Source organism: Periplaneta americana, chromosome 15, assembly GCF_040183065.1.
Source record: "Periplaneta americana isolate PAMFEO1 chromosome 15, P.americana_PAMFEO1_priV1, whole genome shotgun sequence".
In the NCBI taxonomy this organism is placed as follows: domain Eukaryota; kingdom Metazoa; phylum Arthropoda; class Insecta; order Blattodea; family Blattidae; genus Periplaneta; species Periplaneta americana.
The window spans coordinates 147,052,563-147,076,296 of NC_091131.1; the positions used below are offsets into that span (position 1 = coordinate 147,052,563).

A 23,734-nucleotide genomic window follows, 5' to 3' on the forward strand; every position below is an offset into this window, starting at 1 on the left:
AAACGAAACTTCAAAGTGCTCATAATTTGTGTGTACGTTTTGTAAGCAATGTTCGTAAATATGATCATATTACTCCATCCCTGGAAACAATAGGTTGGCTTAAACTAGATAAGAAAAGAAATTTACATTCACTTCTTCTTCTCTTCGAAATCTTGAACTCTTCTATTCCTTCGTACATGTCGTCTCGCTTCACTTACCTTTCTTCCCACCACAATCTGAACACACGCTCTCGCCATGAAACAATACTAACAATACCATCCCATCGCACCTCCTCATACTCATCCTCTTTCACAATAGCCCTGCCAAGACTCTGGAATTCGTTACCTGCTAGCATCAGGGACTGTCGAGATAAAATTGAATTCAAACACAAACTTACTAGGCACTTGATCAGTAATTGAGACTCATTCAGACATGGTTTCTTGTAAATAATTCTCTTAATCTATCACAAAATATTTCAATATCCGGTAATTTCATCACTATAGAATTTTGTTATTCTAGGTTTAATTTGTAATTCAGTAAATACAAAAATATTCTATGATAAAATCTCTAGCTTTCATTAATCAGGTATCTTGTCGTACTTTAATGTTTATTGTAATTGTAATTGTAAATTTAATATTAATTGTAATTTTATTCTTCATATTATACTTGTAATCCCCTGGTAAAGGGGCAGAGAAGGCCTGATGGCCTTATCTTTACCAGGTTAAATAAATAAATAAATACTAAATACTAAGAATTCGTAAATCAAACAGGATTAAAACAAGGTGACGCTCTCTTGCCAATCTTATTTAATATAGCATTAGAGAAGATAATACGACAGTTAGACTTAATACCAGATGGAATAAACCTGGGTGGACAACATAAAATTTTTGCATATGCTGATGATTTATTATTAATAGGAAGGAATGAGCTTGAAATAAGACAGCTATTTATTGAATTAATGGAAAAAGCACAAAACATTGGATTAAATATTAACGAGTAAAACAAAATATATGGTAATCACTAAAACAAAAAGGATTCCCAATAGTTTTAAAATAAAAAATTATACTTTTGAAATAGTCAATCAGTTCAAATATCTTGGTGTTTTGATAGACAATTCTAATGACAGAAAACATGAAATACTTAACAGCCTACATAATGCAAACAAAACTTTTTATGTTATTCACAACTTATTACGTTCCCATTTTTTGACCAGAAATTTAAAAATCGTTTTTTACAAAACACTAATCCAACCTGTACTATTATATGAATCGGAAACATGGAGCTTAACTAAAAAAGAAAAACACAAATTAATAGTTTTTGAAAACAAAGTGTCGAGGAAAAATTTTGGTCCAATTTTTGAAACTTGGAAACAAGTGGAAAATTCGACATAATAATGATATTCACAAACTTTATAATCAACCGTCAATTGTACATGTAATATGGACCAGAAGATTAAATTGGGCAGGACATGTTATACGTATGGATGACTGCAACAAATATATATGAACACTTTTAACAACAGAAGGCCACTGGGAAGACCTCGAAGTAGATGGAAAGATGAAATTCAGAAGGAATGCATAGAAATGCGAATTACCAACTAAAAGGAACTAGCAAAAGACTGAACAGAGTGGAAGCGTTTTGTGAAATCAACATGGAGTGGACATGCTCCATAATGTCCTTTGACTGATTGATTGTATTTCTGTATAGGCCTAAACCTTGCATGGAAGTGCAGAATGATCCATATAAACTTTTACCATTTTGATTAGTTTTGATCTTCCTTCCGGAATTCAATGTAATCTTTAAATAATTTATTTAATTTTATTATCACAGTGACTACGAGAATCAGTACAAGTGGTCATGACTGAAATAATACGACTGCCGACTTCCATTACTGTTGAGAAGTGTATTTAGTGAGAAGTTAGCAAACATACAGTATTCTTTTGTGCAGCATGTTGTTTTGGATAAAATCTACCAGTACTGTATTACAAGTTCCTTGATCGCAAAGCAAAAGACATTTCAAATAGAGTTGCTGTATGTGATATTACAAAGAAGCCAACAATTCTATCGTCTCCTCAGCGATAGTGGTGAAGATAGAACAGTAATGCCTCAAAATCATATAGCTGCATGATGATCGATAACATTTAATGTACTTACCATAGAAATCTTTATCCCGATTAAGCCAGAAATAGGATAGCCTACCCATGTGGCAAGAATCAGAGAGTAGCTGTAGGCCTACATATAGAGGATTCCACGTTAAGAAAAAAGCATTGAGCATATGGCGCCTGTTACTTACTTCTGGCTTTTAAGGAACCCGGAGGTTCATTGCCGCCCTCACATAAGCCTGCCATTGGTCCCTATCCTGAGCAAGATTAATCCATTCTCTATCATCATATCCCACCTCCCTCAAATCCTTTTTAATATTATCTTCCCATCTACGTCTCGGTATCCCTAAAGGTCTTTTTCCCTCCAGCCTCCCAACTAACACTCTATATGCATTTCTGGATTCGCACATATGTGCTACATGCCCTGCCCATCTCAAACGTCTGAATTTAATGTTCCTAACTATGTCAGGTGAAGAATACAATGCGTGCAATTCTGTGTTGTGTAACTTTCTCCATTCTCCTGTAAGTTCATCCCTCTTAGCCCCAAATATTTTTCTAAGCATCTTATTCTCAAACACCCTTAATCTCTGTTCCTCTCTCAAAGTGAGAGTCCAAGTTTCACAACCATACAGAACAACTGGTAATATAACTGTTTTATAAAGTCTAACTTTCAGATTTTTCGACAGCAGACTGGATGATAAAAGTTTCTCAACCGAATAATAACAGGCATTTCCCATATTTATTCTGTGTTTAATTTCCTCCCAAGTATCATTTATATTTGTTACTGTTGCTCCTAGATATTTGAACTTCTCCACCTCTTCAAAAGATAAATTTCCAATTTTTATATTTATGGGGCCTGTTCCATCAATTATTTATAAGTCATTTCTTGAGAAATGGGAATTAAATAGCTTCCTGTAATCCATAGAACATAATTTCAGTGAGAACTAGAGCGATTTCATGTGCTAAAATATTGTTACACCTCTAAAATTATCATATGTTTAGTTTATGAATAACGGGAACAGTTAAATTGGTGGAATAGCCTTTCGCTTTCTTGCAAAACATCCCGCTGAGGAATTTAACAGACAAGTTGGGATGGTAGAGTTGAGACTAAACTGCACACTGTTAAAACATATACAACACTGTCTGCGTTTATTACATAAAATTTAGGTCTAACTGTCAGCAAGACAACAAAGACATTAGGTATGTAACTTAAGGTCTTGTTATAATAACAACAAAGTTTTTATATAGGACAAATAAAAAAATTATAATAATATTGGTTTATTGTTCTTGTTTGATTATAGTGTGAAGTTAACGGAAAACGTGTGCTGCACATAATCTAAAATCAGTATTATAACCCTTCTTAAGGGGACACTCTGCCATTATAAGAAACTTTTTTTCCTATTGTTCCGATTTCAATCAAATATTCACAGTATTTTTGGCTATGCATTGTAAGTATATGCACAAGATTTCAATTTCATTGCATACATACTTTTAGAAAAACCTGGCTAATTGTGAAACTCTTAGGACATTTGTGGACCTTCCATCAAAATATTGGGAAGCAAGAAGGATGATGACTTCATTGTTAAATCCAGAGAGCACACGCGCACGCGCACGCACGCACGCGCGCGCACACACACACACACTCACACACACACAAGTTATTCTGACACGAGAGAAGAAGAGGGGGCTCGACATGTGGCAGCAACAATGGTCCAATTCGACGAAAGGAAGGATAAGCAAAGCCTTTTTTCCCTCAGTCAAGAGGAGGTTGAGCCGAAAGGTACCCATTTCCCCGGAATTCACAGCAATGACAACAGGACACGGGAAGCTGAGGGCATATCTCCACAGATTTAGAATAATAGAGTCTCCCATATGCCCATGCAGACAGCAGGAACAAACAGTCAATCACGTAATATTTGATTGTAGCATAGTGACCAGACAAAGGAACGACACGATAAGAAAAATCCAAGAAGCAGGAGGCAAGTGGCCAACAACGTGCGAAGCACTGGCCTCCAACTATCTACAAATATTTTCGACCTTCGTCTGTAGTATAGACTTCACAATTCTGTGAAACATCAAACTTGACAGTGAAATTGCAAAACTTGTACATAGGATAGTGAAAGTGAAGTCTTGATAATTTTTAATTATAATTTAGTGTGTTTCTATCCTTATGTGGGGTTTGGTAATTTGTAATTATATTTTTAAAATGATTATATTCTAATTGTATGTATAATTTGCAAAACTGATACTGTGGAACTATGTCCATGTCCTTAATGTCTTTTGATCTATCTGTGTAACTTACTGGTATATTATCTTTATCCTTTTGAGTGTTTATTGCTTACTGAATTGAAATCTGTACCTAGGAAAATGTAGGAGTGATATATACTTAAATTATTGCTGCTAATGGAATTTAAAATTGTAACTAGGGAAACAAAGGGTCTTATAATCTTGAATTAATAATGCTAATGTAATTTGTAAGTTTGTAAGTAGGAAGGTGTAAGGATTCATAATTTGGAATGGTATTTAACTATAATTTTATTCTCATCGTATATCTTATCACAAAGATATTTATTGATTACGCAACTGGTAAATTTGCAATCTTAAAAATGTAATTATCTAGAAATGTCAAAACATGTAATATTACAACCTATGTAATGGGGCATGTTGAAATATATACTGTAAAAAAAACACATACACACACACTTTTAGAAGAAAAAAAAAAAAGCATAATTTTTTAACACATACTTTTGGGTCAAAAATTTAAATTAATTTTGCAGAGTTTTAACATGTACAAAAACGGCAGGAGAATAATACCTAGTATCAATTTTGTCTTACTACAAACTATATAGGCCTAATTTTTAAATTTGTAATTTAAAATTAAATAAAAATTAATTTTGAAAAAATCTTAAAATTGTTCAAAATCAAAATTTGGCAAAACTCATACTAGGCCATGTTTATGGGCAAGGTATCTACTAACTGTAAAAATTTCAAGACGATTGGATTATATTTACTATAAAAAGTACATGCCAAAATGATGAAAAAAAAAAGTTCCGGGAAATTTGTTTTAAAGTTTATTGTAGGCTATATATTATATGCTAATAATTGGCACTCACCACAACCATAAGTTTTTCCTTCCTTTTGCTTCAAAACGTTCTCCCTGTGAATTCTGGCAACCCTTTCCTTCTGTCTTCTGTGTTTCTCCATCTCCAAACAACGTCAAATACTTTGTTTGATGCGGCAATGGTCTCATTGTTTGCAAATTTTCTTTTTTTATTTCTGACACAGGTTGTGTTGGTCTCCTGGAGAGTTCTCTTTGGTATGACCCCGGGTTGAATTGTCTAACTGCTTCAATTACTGCCAGATGTACCTTTCTTTTTTGGACACAAAATTTTCTTTGGGCACTTTGCCCATCTGACACTATGCAAACTCTCATTTGGATTTTGTGTCATTTCTCCTGTACATCTGCTAAAATGGTATCTCATGACAATCTCTGGTATACAGGTAGTATTTTAGTCACACGGGTGTCATTAAAGGGAGTATTGACCATTTCTTTATGGGAATTTGGCTTTTCTCCCTTCACTTTGGTTTTATCATAGAAGCACCATGAGTTCACTCCTTTAGGGCACTTAAATTATCATGTTCTGGCTTGGAATCTGTGCTTCTACAATGGTACAGAGTGGCCAACACAGCAGTCTTCATGTTTACAACATCAGGAATAGTGGATAGAATAGTCTCCCTATAATAGTGTCCTAGCTTCACTATTGTAGTGTCTTTCAAGTTACCCCGAGTGTTGCCTCCCAAATTTATACCTCTTGTCTTCCATTTTTTTTATTTTACTTCTTATGCCAGAACCTAACCTCTTAGAAATATGGTTCAGGCACTCATCTTTGATGATGGGATGTGAATTATCATATACATTTAGTTTCTGCAGATGGTTGAACGTCTTGGACTCACCATCTGACAAAAGCATAGTATATCGAAACTCAGTTTCTCTGATCTTTCCCAGAGCCTCTCTCCAGCCTCAACCTCCATTGCTGGAGATGGCCCTAAATAATTCCTAGGCGTCACACTTTGATTTGTGCCCAATATACCAAAAATGGAATTTTGGACTCCCACTGCCAAGACTTTTTGCTGTCAAAAAACATGTAGGGCCTATGGCAGTGAGCTTATTTGGAGAGAATCTCAAAATCTATTACGAGGTCTGTCAGAATGTCTATAACACAGCCCATCCCATAATTATTTGTAAATTCTCTCTTCATCCAACTCCCATCAAAAGTTACACCAATACTCTCTGCCGCCTGCAGTCAAGGGCTGCCAAACATTGAAATCTTTCAAATCCAAGTTATAAAATTATCTTATGACGAGTTGCCAAACTAACTTACTATTATGACAAGTGTCGTATTGCATGTTTCCACGTATTCACATTTTTTTATGTTCTAGTGATATTCAATTTATTTTGTATTTTTGTTTTCATATTTTCCGATAATGGTATATCTACAATGTGATAAGTTGAGCTATATATAATCGTAATTTTCCTTACTGTGTGTACGTTAAAATATTGTATTCATTGTATGCTTTGTACTGCACTATTTTACTACTATTATTATTATTATTATTATTATTATTATTATTATTATTATTATTATTATTATTATCAATAATTGTGTTATTTTTTATACTTTGTATGTCTAATTTATTTTGACCTGCTGTTCACATTTTATTATGCTTTTTTTCTTTCTTTCTGTATGTTATATATTATGTCTGATTTCTACTTACTTGTTGTTTACATTTTATTATTATTATTATTATTATTACTATTATCTTATTCAGTTCTGTGTGTAAAATTGTAGTGTACTTTGTAAATTTGTAGTGTTTTTTGTAACCACATACCCATTCTGTACTAAAGACAATAAACTACTGTCTTCCTCCGACGAGTTTAGTGCTGGGACCTGAGGTATTCTTGCCATCGGTGAGGGGGGGGGGGGTGCAGGTAGATTCTTTTGTTGCTACAACCAAGCCGAGCCGAGTAGAGTGGGAAGTATTAATCGTCCAAAAATATGCAGTCTTCAGTTTGTAGTAGTGTGTGAATATGTCATATACATATTGTTTACCTAGGCCTATATGATTTTGTTATTAATATATTAAATGTATTGTTGCAATTTTTGTCATACATCTCCTTGATGTCAGCTATGTTAATATTATATGAATTAATATAATAATAGTCCGTGGCGCTACAGCCCTTGGAGGGCCTAGACTGACCAGCTGGCTGCTGGCCTCACGCCCACATGCCGAAGCAGAGGTAGACGATCATCCAACCAGAATGCAGGTATCGTATGGTTAGCACGATCATCCCCCCAGCCGTTATAGCTGGCATTCGCAACCGGATTTCACTAACTATTGTAGCTCCACAAGTGCATCACGATGCTGGGTGGGCACCGGTCCCATACACTGGCCGAAATTTCATGAGAAAATTTCATTATATGAATTACTTATATTAAATATTTCACCGTTACAAGTCATTTTTAAGGAAATATGCTGTAAAAAAGTTTTTGGTTTAATTACATTGGATTTTTAGAATATGCATGATTGGTATCGTGAAAAACAGATTCCTATAATGTCATGCGAAAATCATTTGTTGGTGGCATCTTCTAATACAAATCAAGTAGTTTTACTTCTCAAGTGAGTTCAGCAGTAGCCTACAGTATATTTAAATTGATTACTTTATAAATTTAATTCAATTCTACTAATCACTAAATTTTATAGTATGATTCTTCTTTTCATTTATATTATTGTAGTTGTATTATGATTTTTCTTTTGATTTATTTTATTTTATTTGTATTTCTGGTGGTGTGATGGCCCTAACTTCACCAAAATAGACAGACAGACAGACAGACAGACAGACAGATAGACAGAGAGACAGATAGACAGACAGACAGACAGATAGATAGATAGATACATAGATAGATACATAGATAGATAGATAGATACATAGATAAATAGATAAATAAATAAATAAATAAATAAAATTTTCTACAATACTTGCCTTCTCTGAACACGTAAGTAGGAATGGTTGTATCTCTGTCTCGCCAAAAATACGTTAGAAAACTAATAGGCATAATGCTCTCGTAAATTGAGCGAATGTTTTCAGTATGATTGTACTTCCTTCCAGACTGCCGCTGTCACTCCAGTATTGCGCTAGACTAGTCGGAACCACATTCCTCTCAGCACTAAACTCCTCAGAGGATGACAGTACCAGTCGTTACGTCACACGAGAAAGTAGCATGCCACAGATTCATTCATATTCACAGTTTCTGCAACTCAAGAGGCCCAATATACAACAAGCTCAAAGGAATCACACACTTAATCCATAACAGCGAACATCCTATACGATATCAAATTCCCCAAATAATCCAAACTTTTACAGAATATTACTGCACTCCACATTGTCCAATCTTCCCTTGCTGTCCACTATATTGCATCCAGTATGAGGTTTTCCAAAAAAGCATACATACAGAGACACCATAACCTTCAATAAACAAGAGACAAATACGGGACGAATCCGAGAATTTATAACCAACATGGAAGAACAGGAGCCCTATATAGTGCAGATTTACACTGACGGATCCAAATCTGACAAGGGGGTGGGTGCAGCATTTGTAAATACAACAACAGCAGGTAGAGGGAAAATCAAACTCCACAAACAGTCGTCCATCTGCACAGCAGAATTATTTGCAATTCGGCAGGCCTTATCTCAGCAAAGCACCTCACAGAAAAAGCTATACTCATATTCGTGGATTCACTGACAAGGAGAGAACACGCTCTGTATATCACCGAATTAAATCAGATTTTGTGACATGAAAGTACAAGACACACTGTTTAAAGTCATACCTGGTATGGGTGGCCAATGACCCCTCGTTTTGGAAATATTGGCTATTGTTTATGACATACTTCCATTAGGTGCCTAATATGGAAGCATTAGACTGTGTAACAGCGTAGCTCATATGGTTGGATGTTGAGTTGTCATCCAGGCAACCTGAGTTCGAATTCTAATGCCTTTTCATTTTTTAAAGCTTGATAGGGCCTATTATTATTATTATTATTATTATTATTATTATTATTATTATTTTAATTCACTTTCAGTTGTCAGTTCCTATATTCAAAGCCATGTTGAAATATGCGTTGTATGCATCAAAATTGATAAACGAACGAGAAGTGTTTGTGAGTGTGAAGGGTATCTGTTTCGCAGCAGAAGTGCGGAAAAATGTGTGTGACTGTGGACAACCTTCTTTCATTTGCTGTGCATGGTGCAGAAAATATGTATGTTTTTATGACATCATAATGAATCAGGTACAAAATGAAATGGAATAGCTGCCACAGAAATAGAACAGACACCAGTGACACATCTTACCTTCCTACGTGAGCAGTATTTCATTGTTTATCCTTTACAATACAATGTAGTTAATTAGTAATTTGTTTAAAACATCATGAAGCATTCAATACATTGAGAAATATGATATAGGTATGTAAATAGATAACTGTGATCACAATATTAATCATTATTAAAAGAAAAAAATATAGGACCAGTTAAGATTCGAACTCGGGTTGCCTGGATGACAACTCAGCATCAACCATATGGGCTACGCTGTTACACAGTCTAATGCTTCCCTATTGAGCACCTAACGGAAGTATGTCAGAAACAATAGCCAATATTTTCAAAACGAGGGGTCATTGGCCACCCATATCAGGTATGACTTTAAACAGTACGTCTTGTACTTCCATCTCACACAATCTTATTCCATTCAGTGATATACAGAGCGTGTCCTCTCCTTGTGAGTGCATTACAAAAAATAAAAATAATGCCCTTTCTGTGAAGACCCCCTGGATAGTAATAAACATCAAACAGTTAATATATAACATAGGAAAGGAGAACAAAGTAAAATTAATTTGGATACCGGGACATAAAGGCATACAAGGTATTGAGATTGCAGACTCTCTTGCGAAAGCAGCCATAACATCCAACCCTGCCTCATCAATAAACATTCAGATCACTGACTTAATAAAACAAAATATAAGACAAACACAGAAGCCACACAGGCAGACAAACCATGGTATTTACACAAAAAATTAACACGACCATTCATTTCAGTAATTAACAAAATGAAGCATAATGCAGCAGTAACTCCAAAATACCTATACCTCATTGGAAGGGGAGAATCTTCTTTGTGTGAGTGTCAACAACAGTCAGGAGAAATAAACCATATGTTCTTTCAATGTCAACTACACAAACAATCCATAGACCAACTAATACACGACATCAGCCAAAAACTAGGATTTGGACCCTGGAAGATTCCAGACATACTAGTTGAAAATGAAATCCAGATAGGAAAACTCTTACATACCCACATGAAGACTTGTAAAATGAAAATTTAAAAAATACAGTCAGACTCTCAATATCCTTTCAAATTACAGATCCGATAATTGTTTCACAAGACACTCACGAAGCCAAAAACGAAAGAAGGATCGATATAGCGTCGGAAAGAAGAAGAAGACGAAGAAGAAGCAGCGGCTGTGATAAAAGTGTTCAAAATTGATTTCCAGCGCCACAATCCCAGTGATAAACATGTGAATATTCGTTACGAGTCCGTTGGAGGTGGCTGTTGTAAACTCTAGATTGACCCTATTTTTTGTCCGCCTGGGAGCAATAAAATTGCAGATTTGGCTTTTGCCTTTTTAGAATTAGACCAATTTCCCATCACAGAAATATTAATAATACACTAGATAATAGATAGCACAGTACACACCTTGTTTTTACTAACCTAATGAAGAAATACACACTATATACACTGTTAGCCTACATCTGAGGTGAGTGTAACCTAACCTATACTCCTAAAAATGATTTACTCTGTACGTACTATATACACTGCCTGTGAACTATCCACACTATGCCTATTAAATGTATTGCCTCTCAACTATTTATCCTATCACTGTATTTATACGAAAACGGTTTAAAATTATAATTTACAACATATACAATTAGAAAGCAGTATTGCGCAAAACAATAACAAAATAAATATCGCGCCAACAACATCACAACAAACCACAAACTCATTTGTTTCTCAGTTTTCAACTTCTCACACAGATGTAGATACTGTACTGTAGCGTTTTCAGGATAGGCAACAGTTGAAAACTAGAATACAACAAAAGACTATGGCACTGAGACAGAGTCTACCGAGATCAAGCTCTTCTCAAAACGACAGCTGTCATATATACCGCACCTCTGTAAGCATTTCATAAATAATATTTGTGCGAGATCGTGCGTATTTGCTTGGTTTCCGCACAAAACCAAACCGCGGAAAGTGTAAAATTCCACATTCAGTATTCCCAACCAAACACACATAACAATTTCCCTCCTCTTACCGTTTAAGTGGGATATTGATTTTACTGCTTTGGGCTTTTAACATATTATTTTTTAGAGACGTTCAATATAGTAATAATTGTAAATTGGAAATTTACCACTGCAATTTCACTTAAATTGCATTGTTAATTATTGTTTTTAAATATTTGCAAAAATTAAGTAAACTCTACAACTCCACTAAAGTTATTGCATTCGTGATGCAAGTAACATTAAGGAAGCCGTGAAAAAATCAACAAGATTCCAGATGCCAATGTAATTACTGCAATATGTTATATAAATAATATTGTTAAAATATTAAAATGAAATATAAATCATTACATAACCTTACCGTTTGTTTTAAGTTCGCATTTATAGAATGGGGGGGGGGGGGAGACAGACGTATATCACGGCCTGCTGGAGTATAGTAAACACAGAAAACATTTTAAAGCAACAATGTTGAAGATAGATATTTTTGTTTTGCTAATTTGCCGTCATTGAACAGAAACCAAGATGGAGATTTCATTGCAACTAATTAGAAATTCCTCTTTCAAGTATGTAATAAACGATCTTCGCACAAAATAATGTACGATATACGAGCGGTATGTTTTCTTTCAATTCTCGGAAATTAAAAAAGCTCAACTACGTTTCGCTTTTTCAAACTTTTCCTCGAACATGAAAACTTCAACATACTGGTACTGCTCTTGTAACGCATATTACTATTAACACACTTACAATTGGAGTTTTGTCAAATCCTTTGCGGATATGTTTCACAAAATAATAAAGATGCGATTTAAAAAAAAAAAAAAAAAACTAAAATTCAATTTTTTTTTATCCAGAGTGTCCCCTTAACAGAACAGTTAATGACGGAAAACATGTGCTGTGCATAATCTTAAATCTGTATTATAAACGGTTCTTAATCGAATAAAATAACTGTATTGATGTTTGACACAGTTCTTTTATTATTATTATTATTATTATTATTATTATTATTATTATAAGTAGGTTATTTTACGATGCTGTATCAACATCTCAGGTTATTTAGCGTCTGAATGAGGTGAAGGTGATAATGCCGGTGAAATGAGTCCAGGGTCCAGCACCGAAAGTTACGCAGCATTTGCTCAAATTGGGTTGAGGTAAAACCCCGGAAAAAACCTCAGCCAGGTAACTTGTCCCGACCGGGATTCGAACCTGGGCCACCTGGTTTCGCGGCCAGACGCGCTAACCGGTTATTATTATTATTATTATTATTATTATTATTATTATTATTATTATTATTAACTCCATTAACTTTTTAGGTACCTAAAACTGTATTTCAGTGCCTACTTATGATCACTTTAGAGCCTAGTTGAGGTGTCTAAAAGTTGATTAATGGCCTAAATGTCTGAAGTCTACTTATAATGTATATTTTTTTCAGGAATCATTATGGCATTAATTTATCTTTTTTATCATTTAAGCGGACTCGGCGTACCTATCTTGTGCGATAAACTTGCGAGAACACTGCACGTGTTAGGAAGAGAGTGAGACAAAGGTACTATATCTCACTTTTTCTTCTAACGAAGGCATCTTAACAGTGGCGAAGCTACATTCATGCAACTGGGTATTCTAAAGTTATATACATCCTATATATATATATATATATATATATATATATATATATATATATATTGTAGATAAACTCCAGTCGGGGTGTTTTTTGCTCTGCATAGATGTCGATGATGCGTTCTTTGAAGATGTCACCCCTGAAAAGACTGTTTAACAAACCCTTCTCAATAGCCAGAGTACTCAAATTGCTCAGTCTAGAATCTGACATGGAGTTCCTAAGGGGAGGTTGTAAGCTGATTTGGATCAAAATTAACATTTTTTGGTTTTTAGCTGAACTAATAAATTAAGAAAAAGTCGGTAGGTTAAGGAAGATCACAACTACAGGTGTGCAAATTTTCATAGATGTAGATTGAATAGTTTCTGAGATAAGTGTACCTGAAGTTGCTAAATTTAAAACGGCGAGGATAGGGCTTACAACCTCCCCAAAAATGTCTTAACTCTCTTCTATGCACTCATACTTCGTTCACTCGACGCAGTAGATACAGAAAAGGTGAGAATCAGTCTTATGAGCCGCACTGTTTCTTGATAGATTTTTTCTAGGCCATTGTTCAAAAAATATTTCGGCAAAAACCTGCAGGCAAATGCTTTGTTTGGTCAGAATAAACGTTTGTGATCCATGTTTTTAAACTCACAAACATGCTCTGGAATACCGCTCTCACTTCACCACCGCGTCGTTACTTAAAGACGCTGCTGCTAACCAATAGTCATGCTCCTGCGTCGAAATGTGTCAGAAAAAGTTCGTTTTCACGTAGTATTCTTTACCAACCGTTAAATATATTTTCAATTTCACATTCGTTTTAGTAGTTAATCTAATTCGAATTCTATACTATAAGTGTATTCGTAGTACCGAAATATCGAACCCACAGGTGATTATTTGAATAAAAACGTAAGTGGATAATGAATGATACATGATAATAATGAACACATCTGCACTTCACGGAAACAGACCGACGAAAAATGAATACTGCCCTATTATTTCTCACACACTGACAGACTGCAGCGTTGCCAACCGTGGCCGATTTCGGTAAACGTAGCTTTTAGCTATATAGTCCAATGGCAAAATGTAGCCGAATGAGATTCGATCGAATGACTATTTGTGAATACTCTCAATTTTATGTGTAAACACGTTCTTCTATCAAATTTTATTTTCTCACACTCTAATAGCCATAAGAAGTTTCTCGCTTCCGCAAAAAATTACGAAAACATAACAGAAAATTTAAGGTGGGACTGAATTCCGGACACAGCGACCATTATTTATGGCAAGGAAAGCTTTAGTATTTTCGGTTTTCTTTTCCTGTTATGTGAATAGCGCCCATTGTTTAACCATCAATTCTTGGATTCATGAATTCGCCGACACCTGACAGTGTCTTTATTGGGAGTCGCCTGTGCAACAAAAATGAACTGGCCCTAAATTAATGAATGACATTTCCAACACATCCGCCTTCCAACATTGTAACTATAGCATAGGTCGTGGATTCTGTTTATTACTCTCTGAATGTGTGTGGCTTCATTTTGGTATTTGTAGCTGAATTTCGGGACGTTTGTAGCAGAAGCAGACTCTGAGATTGGTGCTGATGAGTCTAGGCTCTTCACAGAGCTGTCTAACATTAGTGACGTATGCAAGCACTCCGCTTGGCGCATGCGCATATGCTTTCTCTAGCTGCTGCCGTGAGCCTGGTTTGAAGCAGTATCAGCCACTAGCCACACTGTAGTTACGTGCTGGTTCCGCGCCGTGGAGCTGGCGTCAATCCTTCCGTAACTAGACCGAAAACTAGAGATTTCATTTACCTATACCAATGAAAACAGGAAAATATAAATGCGCTTATTTCTTCAAAATCCAATGGGTAATCTAAGGCTCACAGATTACCCTTCAGCTTCGCCCCTGCATCTTACGGCAACAGTGTACTAGGCAAGTCCCGTAAGACTAATGCTTTTTTCATCTGGAATCCTCTATAGTAGGCCTACACGCAGTGCAAGTATTGAAGGGACCAGATAACAAAAAGAGAGTGCAAATTGCCAATAGTTCTTGATTCTTCTTACGTCAATATCATTGGAGTAATAATTACTCTAAATCTGAGACATACAGACACAAGTGTTCCTAAATATTTTGTTGCTCTTCTGAATATATTACATGCTTAATAAAGAATAATAATAATAATAATAATAATAATAATAATAATAATAATAATAATAATAATAATATTTTTTATAATTTATCAGTTCTATCAGCAGTCTAGTTTACTATAACTCAATAGACAGAAAAATGATAAATTTTGGTCATATATATTTTTTCTAATGAAAATACTTAATATAATTGTCCAAAAGAACGATTCATGTACCTCGTTGATTTTAATTTGATGTACTACAGAATAGCTTCATTATAGTTTGCGAAAATGTATTTATGTATTCACCCTTTAACATGGGTGTTCACGATACATATTGGACTATCTATACCCAATTGCTGGAAGACAGGCACGACATCTGACTTGTGCATATACAGGGTATTATCACAGTTTAGTATATACAGTCTCGAAGCTCAATACGTAGTAAATATGCATCCATAGATAGTTGCTAACCACTAGGATCGCTACTATCGCCTCATTACAGACAATGCGGAATAGTACCTGCACAATCTATTGTTCCCAGCAACCTCACAACTCAAGCTTCGTGACTGTATATACTAGAATGTAGTATTATGCTGACAGAGGATAGATGCCTATGCCCAAAGCAGATGCAAATACATGACTGTGGATTTCACACAACGTTAAAACTTCGACATAATACTTAAGACGCGTATCCACAAAGCGAGGCTGTCACGCGCGGCAGCTTCTTGCGGCAGCCTCTCTTGTTGTTTGCCTCGCGGTTTTGTTCTTTTGGTAGCGAGGCAGGAATGCGAAGCAGTGTCAGCCACCAGTTAGTGCGCGGGAATTGAAGCAGTTAACGTCGGGTTGCTTGATGTCATCTTTATCAACGAATAGTCCACACGGAGCAAGTTAATCACTGCGAGACATCTTTGATCCCATCCAAAAACCAGCTGGATTTGGCTCATAGCCTATGAGCCAAATCCAGCTGGTGCGCGGTTGCCTCACCTATGAGTCATAGGTGAGGCAGTCGCACACTATTGTGAGGAAAATTATCCACTGAGCGCAGCAAGCATCACGAGGCAGCCTCGGTTCGTGGATACGCGACTTACATCAGAGACTAGTACGCCTATTAAGAAGTATCCAGAGTTACGGGAATGTTTATTGCATTCTGCAGATCATAGGAAAATAACTATGATGTTGATATATTTATTATAGTTCATAGACAAAAAAAGAAAAATATATATACATATAATCATTGAAGCCTTACATTACATACTTTATAATTTACATTTACATAGATATACAATTTTTAATATAATTTCTAAACTTAACTCTTTAATATAAGATGTTTTGTCTTGCACTTGCAATTAGTTTTGTGCAAGACTCAACTCATTTTAATATGTTGTTACAATTAGTCTTTGCTCACTTGCCTAAGATGAACTTCACGTTTCAATCTGCAATGTGCAGCTATCACATATAAATCTTCCATTATTCTAGTATATTTAAAACTTTTGAATACATATATGTTTTATTTTATTTATTGACAGTGCTATTTAAAAAACTTAACTTTTTTCTTATCCAATTTTTTTTTCTTATTCAATTCTAGCTATTTCATTAATTTATTCTTTCCATTCTAATTTTTTGACCAAAAAAGATGCAGACCTATTTGCCTTTGTAACTTTATGTTATTATTGTTATTGATAAGTTTTCTTACAACTATTTCTTTATTCATTTCTAGGAACTTTTCATTTATGAATTTCATCCGTATTTATTTTGTGTATTGACATTCAAAAACAATATGAATGTCATCTTCGCTATGTCCGCATAATGGGCACGTGCCTTGAGGTATATTACCTCTATTATTTCTTAATCTCCAAAACCCCAGTCTGAACCAGGCTAGTCCAAATCTTTCTTTCATTTTCATATTAACTATATATGTACTCCATCCCCATATCGTTTTATATTCATTAAAATATTATGGAATGCATTTCATTGATACCACTAAAATCATTTTGTCTAGTAATATTTTTACATCTTGATTTAATTAAGTTCAGGCTTGCTGCGCTGTTTCTAGTAGTTAAGTTATACCATAAAGAAAATACCGGTAACTATGATTTTACTGAAATATTCTTTCACAGGTTATGATAGAAGAAAAATGACGGCTGAAATGTCATTGATCTGCTTCCGCTTCTCTGGTTTTTCCCTTTGTGGCATTCGTTTATGTTCGACATATATGTTGACATATATTAAGTCAATTGTCATTATACAAGGAGCGCACTCAATTGAATGACTTAGTCGCCGGGATTCCACAGTATATAAGCAGCTCAGTGGTTAGAGTACTTTGTATGTAGAACCAAGGACCCAGGTTCGATCCCCGGCGCTGCACCAGAGCGAATTTTTCTCCTCTAATAACCATTGTTACCATAACAGATAAATTCTGTAGGACTAAAAGTCAATCTTTACGTAGATTCTTCGCCCAACAGTGCATATATACTGTGGAATCCCGGCCACCAAGTCACTCGAGTGCACTCCCTGTAAAATGGCAGTTGACTTAATATATCTCGACATATATGTCGAACATGGAATAAGGCAACAAGGGGAAAAACTAGGAAAGGAGGATTTAATCCGGTGCTGTGGACTGAACTTCTGCGTAACTCAGTGGTTAGAGTGTTTGGTATGTAGAACCAAGGACCCGGGTTCGATCCCCAGCATCGGAGCGAATTTTTCTCATCTAATAATCATTGTTACATAACCTTTTCATGGCGAGTCCTGTTGAATTGCTGATCGCTTATCAGTAATGCATTTTACTCGAAAAACAGAGTGAATGAAACAGAGGAATTTGAGACCGAGGCACGAGAATCTTCATAGCTGTGCATGAATAATGATGTTGATGATGATGATGGTGATGTTTCAAGTGAAACACCTTCGAAGTTAAGTTTTATACTTTCTCAAAACAATACTTGCATGAATTATGAGGAATTATTTATAGGTATAATCATATAGAGAGAATTTGTATATTTAGGTTATCATGAAAGATTAATAACTTACCAACATTATGGTCACTGGCCCTTACAGCGATATCCAGGAGACACCGTATCTGTCGTTTTCTAACATGTGCTCCAGAGCTACATACAGCCAAAGAAGAAAATGCAAACTCAAAATCCAGCTCCACCTCATGATGCTGAGGAGACCCTAAAAGTAAATAAATTACATGTTTTATAGTATTAAATGCGGAGTTGGATGAAGAACAAAAACTGCAGTACTCTTTTATATGATTATTCAACATAGTCGTCTTAAGATTTTATCCTCGAAATTATTGAAATCAACTTTACAAGGAGTTATACCTGAAAGCTTGATTTGCATAATACACGTCATACCTAAAAGCTTGATTTGCATAATACACATCACTGTTCGTTAACAGAAAACCACAATTTAAGTCACACAGAGTTATTGTGCACTCAATGTTGGTTGCTTGAAGGTTGTCAGTCCACTTTGAGGTCTGTGGATATAGAGGGAAAAATTGGATTGGTGTCTGGTAGAGTTCCCAGGTAGCTCAGTTGGTAGAGTGTTGGTACATTAAACCAAAAGTCCCTAGTTCGATGCCCGGCCCCGGAACAATTTTTCCCTCGAAATTATTCATAGTTATTATTGCATTGGGCAACAAACGTCTCCTCTCATTTACAAAATACATGTGTTTTCTATCGAAATGTGTGGAGCACAAAACACTATGTATTGTGGGAAATCATTTCTCTCTCTTCATTTGTGAAACCCACTGCTTAGTTAACAAATCATTTTTTCAGTGGGAATCTGTAAAAACAATGAACATGTTACAGACAGCGAAGTTAAAGAACTAAGAGCTCCTGGGAGGAGAACAACGAAAATTTAGAAAATGAAAATAGTAAGAAGTACCAGCAAAACAAATTTAAAGAATGGGATTACCTTCGTCGCCCATTTTCATTGCATTTCATCCCAATATTTGTCTTAGTGTCGAAGAAAAAAATTAAGAATGCTGGCTTCACTACAAGGAACTGGTTTCAAACCTCAGCGGGTGCAAGCCAAATTCCTAGTAAAAAAAAATGTTATACAGTGTGATTTATAAATCCCTCCGGAGTTTCGGAAGTTGATAGTTCAATAACCATAACCTACACAGTAAAAACACTCATATCGGTAAATAATAATCTACCCAAGTTTGTATTCGTAATAGGTGTGATAGTATAGTTATAAATTTAACTCCTGAAAGCTTAATTTGCATAATACACGTCACTGTACGTAACAGAAAACCACAATTTAAAGTCACACAGAGTTAGTGTGCACGCAAATGTTGGTTGCTTGACGGTTGTCAGCCCACTTTGAGGTCTGTGGATATAGAGGAAAAATTGGATTGGTGTCGGGTAGAGTTCCTGGGTAGCTCAGTGGGAGAGCGTTGGTACGTTTAACCAAAGGTCCCGGGTTCGATACCCGGCCCTGGAACAATTTTTCCCTCGAAATTATTCATATAACAAACATCTCGGAAAAGGTTGAAAAGAAACTGCAAATCCTGAAAAGGTTAGCTGGTGCTAAATTGGGCTGCTCAAGGAGAGTCCTTAAAATGTATATTAAACCAAACCTCTTGTACTGTTCTGAAGCATTAATAACAGCAGCAAATGCTTAACATCAACAACTACAAAATCAGGCTCTTCGTCTAATCACTGGAGCAGTTAAATCCACACCTGTTGATGCCATGCTTACCTTAACACGGATCCCATCAATAATAACAAAAATAGAAGAACAAGCACTGCTCCAACATGAGAAAATGTTACGACTGCCAAACTCTAAATGGACAGAAAAGAACCTCCCTTCTTCAATTCTTAAAACTCATAGTAGTTTCCTAGAAAAGGTAACACAGATTAAATCCAAATTGAACATTCCTAACATCAGAGAAAATGTACTTATCATAAGAGAAAATCCATTGGAATTATTGCAACCTACCTTCAGTTTGGAATTAACAGAGGAAATAAGTAAATCAGACACACCAAAAGAAATACAAAAACTTCTAGCACTGGAAACGATCAATACTAGATACCCTACAGAAGAATGGCTACATATATATACCGACGGATCCACCACAGAAAACCTTACTGGAGCTGGGGTTACATGTACACATTTTTCCTTTTATCATTCTGTTGGCAGAGACACAACAAATTATGATGGTGACATAGAGGCTATACACATTGCTCTCCGACAATTATTAAATCTTTCCTTAAATAAATACAACAAGACAGTAATTCTTTCAGATTCTACAGCTGCAATTCAGGGAATATGTTCAAATGCTACAAAGAAGTCAACAAAAATAAGAGAATGCTACAAAATGTAACACAACTCCAAAAAGTTAATAAGATTGTCCATCTCCAGTGGATTCCAGCACACTGTGGAGTCATGGGGAATGAAACCGCAGACACACTTGCAAAGAAAGGCACAACAATAAAACAAAAGCCTAAATTTAATTTCTCATATTCCTCAATAAAACGCTTTATCACTACAAAATTTTCTCATTCATACCTACAAGAAATAGCATCAAATGCTAAAGACAAAAAATGGATTACACTACTTTCCAACCCAGATATAATCCCTCAGAAACCAAGGAAAACAGCAGTTGCAGCCTTCAGACTACTGACAAATCATGACTGTCTAGCAAGTCATCTCTACAGAATAGGTATCTCAGCTTCACCAATATGTGTCCTGTGTAACGATCCAGCAGAAATGAATGAAGATCACTTGAAGACCTGTGAAGCATTAAGATCAGAAGAAACTACAGTTCAAAAGTATTGGAAAACACGACTGCTAATGGCTTCATTGCCAGATGCAAGGCACTAGACAACAACAACAACATAAATAAATAAATACATAAAAACAAATAAATAAATAACAATAAATAAATAAATAAATAAATAAATAAATAAATAAACAAATTTAAAACAACAGTTTAACGTCAGGCACATGATGAAATGTTTTCTTTTCGGTGCCTGATTTACAACTGTTTTAAATTGAATTAACCCTGGCAGGCATTTGGCTAAGGAGTTCATTAATTCATGTAAGTGGCAGTTTAATTAAAAATTGAAGCAGGAAGGAAAACCCGGGCAACGCCGAGTGCTTTCGGCTAGTAATAATATAAAACTTGGGACAAGCGTCTGACACGTTAGGCCTATTCATGACCAATAATTTTCCTCCTTGAACGAAGTAACATTGTTGTTAGTTACTAGGAATTTCTTATTATGAAATCCATATTTTTAAACTTTAACTTTATACTAATAATGGATTGTTATTACGTGTGGGTAGTCTAATGAGAGGAAATTTTTGTAGAATAACTTTACAGGATATTTAAATAAATTGAAAGTTTTTCGTTGAATAAAGAGACACACGAATATCACTTTATTAATGACTTTATCGCTGATCATTGCTTGCTATTATTATTATTATTATTATTATTATTATTATTATTATTATTATTATTATTATTATTATTATTATTATTATCATTATTATTATTATTATTGTAAAATTAAGAAATGTATATAAAAAGTTTATACAAGATTTTCCTACGTATGATTTAATAACTACAAAATGCGAGATTGTGCCGTGTTTGGATGCAACAATTATGCGAAGAAAACCGAAGGCAGAGAAGTCATATACTTCCAGGTTACAAGGAATGATGACCTGGCTACAATATGTAACGAAATGACAAACATACTGACATACCGCACATCTCAGCGACATTTGTAGCTGCACGTGTAGCCACCCAACAGCAGTAAATGTCACAGAAGAAATGGACCGGGACCCATTCGAGTTGCGACACAACCTTGGGATGCGCCAAACTTGCTACATTTACTGCTCCATGTGGCCACTTGCATTTAACTCAATGCAGTCTATAATTCAGCTATATTTGTCGCAGAAAACTTGCTACAAATGTAGCTCGTGTGGCTGTACCTCTTGTTTGACATATTATATGTTGACTATTAAGTCAACTGCCATTATACAAGAAGCACACTCAACTTAGTGACTTGGTGGCCGGGATTCCACAGTATATATGCAGCTCAGTGTTAGAGCGCTTGGTACATAGAACCAAGAACCCAGGTTCGATCTCCGGCGCTGGAGCTAATTTTTCTCCTCTAATAACCATTGTTACCATAACAGATAAATTCTGTAGGACTAAAAATCAATCTTTACGTAGATTCTTCGCCCAACAGTGCATAATACTGTGGAATCTCGGCCACCAAGCCACTCAATTGAGTGCGCTCCTTGTATAATGGCAGTTGACTTAATATATCTCAACATATTATATGTTGAACATGGTGTAAGGCCACAAAGGAAAACACTAGAAAAGGGGGATTCAATCCGGTGCTGTGAACTGAACTTCTGCGTAACTCATTGGTTAGAGCATTTGGTATGTAGAACCAAGGACCTGGATTCGATCATCTAAAGCTTTTCACAGCGAGTCCTATTGAATTACTGATCGCCTATCAGTAATGGATTTCACTCGAAAAAATTAAGAATTCTGGCTTCACTACAAGGAACTGGTTTCAAACCTCAGCGGGTGCAAGTCAAATTCCTGGTAAAAAAAACGCTATACAGAGTGATTTATAAATCCCTCCGGGGTTTCGTAAGTTGATAGCTCAATAACCATAACCTACACAGCAAAAACACTCATATCGGTAAATAATAATCTAACCAAGTTTGTATTCGTAATAGGTTCCATAGTATACTTATAAATTTAACCACTAGGTGGGAAGTTATAACGAAAACATGACGTTCACTGGTGAAAAGTAAAAAATTTCCAGTGTCTTAAAATTCACTAAATGTGAGTCGATTGCTTCTACTGTGTCTTATGATAACTGCGGTATCGATTTCCGAACCCTAGTAGGAATTTATGAATCATCCTGTATGTACTGTAGATTCGTTTCTCGAAGTAATTCTCTTTTTATTGCCATTCTTTCACATTTTTCAGAAATGAAAAAGAAATTCGCCATCCCAAATTATCTTTCCATGAAATCAACGCAATTGAATGCGTTCGACGTGTTTTGTATGCAGCAAGTTACAGTGGCGTGCATTCTGGGTAGGCTAGGTCTGCTGCGCCTACCCAGACAGACAGAAAGAAATTTATTAAATTTGTATTTAAAAGTAATACTGTTAATTTAAGAAAGTCTGCAGAGTCCTTAACTAATTTCAGCAAACTTTGGCTTGGCATCCTATTTTCATTTCCTTTTGGCTGGTACTGTACGTCGCATTTGAATTATTTTCCGCTGTGTGCTCACCCTCGCGTCATCTTTCGTCACTGGAGAGTGGAGCTCCTGGCACCACAGCCTACCCGGCCCTGCAGTGAGCGTAGTGTTCCCCTTCATAGTCAGTACATTAGAACAGCTGGCGCATGCGCCCTGATTTACGTGTCTTGCCCATTGCCATAATACGCTAGGCTGGTAGGCGCTATTGAAAGCGCTTTTGGTGATGAAATTACTGTATTATAGTGTTTATTTGAACTTCTGGTGGTAAAGTGAGTGTGTTATAGAGTTTATTTGAACAAAGTGAGGTATAACTAGTGC

General features: G+C 35.6%; 1 pseudogene; it reads right to left on the reverse strand.

The window, feature by feature from the left end:
* Positions 1 to 23,734, reverse strand: part of LOC138715747 (uncharacterized protein CG3556-like) — an 87,272-nt pseudogene that overhangs the window by 58,837 nt on the left and 4,701 nt on the right.